Below are 2,754 nucleotides of genomic sequence, written 5' to 3' on the forward strand. Positions count from 1 at the left end.
GGTAGGCAGAGGCCTAACTATAGAGGTAGAACGACTCGTATATGTGTTAAGAAGGAGAGACCTAGCTATGTCTTGAGGGAGATCGGTCGACATCCGTACATAACTGAAGGACGGGAAATATGATGGGACAGAGAGAGAGAGAGAGAGGAGAGAGAGAGAGGGAGGAAGAGGGGTAGAGTGATGGATGGGTGATGGAGTTGCTTCTCGAAGATGGTGGGAGAGGCCTACTAGACAAACTGAGGGTGGAACTGCAATGTTATCAATAAGAGTGGGGATGTGTTTCTGTGTGTGCCTGTGCATGATAGATCTGTCGGGACGCATCCATGGATGATGAAGGGGAACCATGTGTTTGGTAAGCAAACCTAACTAGATCGGTAGATCAATTGTTGTTTGTCGGAGGAAGGGAGAGACACAACTAATGAGGTAGATCGATTGATGTGTGGGTAAAAACGAGTTATAAGGACCTAGCTAGCTATATGTATAGCGAGAGATCGGTCGGTGTACGTCCATTTGTTAGAGGCAAATAAGGCCCAGCGAGACGGATAGACAGAGAGAATGGAGCTAGGAGGTGGTGCGAGAGGCCCAACTACTAGCTAGATAGGGGGAGGAGTGTGCGGTTGTGAGATTGATGAAAAGAGGGGCGAGAGTTTACACGTGTGTCTGACCGTATGAGAGACACGAGGCAAGGACACATAAAGGAGGAGATTGAAGGTGTGTGTATGTTGTAGGCAGGCATCACTGGAGAGGTTTATCGATCGGTGTGTGTCGGAAAGGAGTTGTGGAGACTCTGGGAGAACGACCTAAAGAAAAAATGAATGTGCCCGGTGGATAGAATGCCGAGGGAGGGGGAGGGCGAGGAGGGCGTGTGCATGCACGAGAGAAAGTTAGTGGTAGCTACAAAGGTTAGAGGATTGTGTGGGTGTAAGAGACTAACAAAGATCATAATTTGATATGAAAGCGGATTCATATATTTGAATAGGAGATCATAGTGTTTTAAACATTGCATGCATGAATATACCGGTGATACACGTGCTGTGCACATGTTATACCATAATGTGATAATGCATGGCGTTTGCAACTCACAGCTAAATGCCGAACAATCTAAACCATACTATACATCAAACAATCTCACATTTTATTTGAATTTGTGATAATGTGTGGCGTTTGCAGCTTACAACTAAATATCGAACAATCTAAACAATACTATATATCAAACATTCTCACATTTTATTTGAATTTGTGGTAATGTGTGGTGTTTGCAACTCACATCTAAATACATGTAGGCGTAGGGGGCGGGGCACCATACATAATGTGATAAACACATTATACATATGAGACATGGTTTAGATTATGAAGATCTAGCTAGATCTAGAAATGTAATGTGATTTGAAATCAAAATAAAGTGGATTCAAAAAATCTAGTTCGAGTTCATATAGTACACATAGTTCATATGTAACTCGAGACTAATCATGTGGTGTGCTGTGAAGATAATACACAAACGATGGTTTAACTTGACAATAATGATGATTGTAGATCTTATTAAAACAAAGAAACGAATTCAAATGCTTTGACTTCACAACAATCATTACTATAGATCTTATTCAAATAGAGAAACAAATTCAAATTTAGTTCATATTGAAGCGGTAGTATATACGTTTGGAATGCACTAAAACGTTCATTTGAGTAGTAGGTTGCATGCATTATACACGTAGCGAAATATTTTAATTGAACATAACATGAATTCAAAGTTTTGAATGACATTTGTAGTGTGCATTGATTTGGTACAGTACACGTTAGGCTTGTCCAGAAATTTCAACCCGTGCCTTGTTAGCCCGAAATATTTAAGATATATCTTTGTCTCGTTGTGCTCCGACAACTCCCTCTATCTCAACCCGCGCCTTGCTATTCCGAAATTATAACGCGCGCGAAAACTCCCACCTCCTGTGAAATCCCTACATGCGAAATGCCCGTGCTACCCCTGAACCGAAAGAACCGCCTCAAATCGGTGGGGGTACTTTCGTAACTTACCCCACATTTCGGACAAGCACGTCTCTAAGCCATGGTTCCCCACTGCCATCCCATCCACCCACCCATTCGTACACCGAGGTCGCGAAAACCCGCGATGAAACCCCACACCCTGCTCCGTCCGCCACCCAGCCGGAGCCTCTTCCCCGATGACGTCGTCCACAGCAACACCTCGACGTCCCTCATCCACCGTACCGGATGAGGATTCGTCGTCGATCTCATCGTCCCGCCGGTTCAGCCACCCCGTCCTCCACCTCCAAGGAGCTGCCCCGACGTTCCCCTCGTCTTTCGCGCCACCTCCATTCCCACACCGTCGTCTTCACCTGCACCATCGGAAGAGCATCATCATCACGGTTTCCTCGGATGAAGCTGCGGCCTAATCGGCGCCAGCAAAGAGGTTGTACACTAATTACCGCATTTTCTTCTTGATTCAATCTCATGGTGCTGTCGGCGCTCGGTCCCGAGCCGACACGGCGCGGCTCCATCCACGGCGGCGTCGTCGGCCACTTCCTCCATGGTGTCGCTCCCTCAGCGGCGACGTCCACATCAGTAGGAGTTGCTGCTGCTTTAGCTCTCGCTCGCGCTGCTGCTCTGCTCTTGCTCTCGGTCCCCTGCCTGGTCTGCTCTTGCTATTGCTTTTGCTTGCGTTGCTGCTCTCGCTCTTGCTCTTGCTTGCGATGCTGCTCCGATTTAGCTACACTTCAGTCGACTGAATCGACTTTTGGGTTA

Source organism: Triticum aestivum, chromosome 1D (genome assembly GCF_018294505.1).
Source record: "Triticum aestivum cultivar Chinese Spring chromosome 1D, IWGSC CS RefSeq v2.1, whole genome shotgun sequence".
Lineage (NCBI taxonomy): Eukaryota > Viridiplantae > Streptophyta > Magnoliopsida > Poales > Poaceae > Triticum > Triticum aestivum.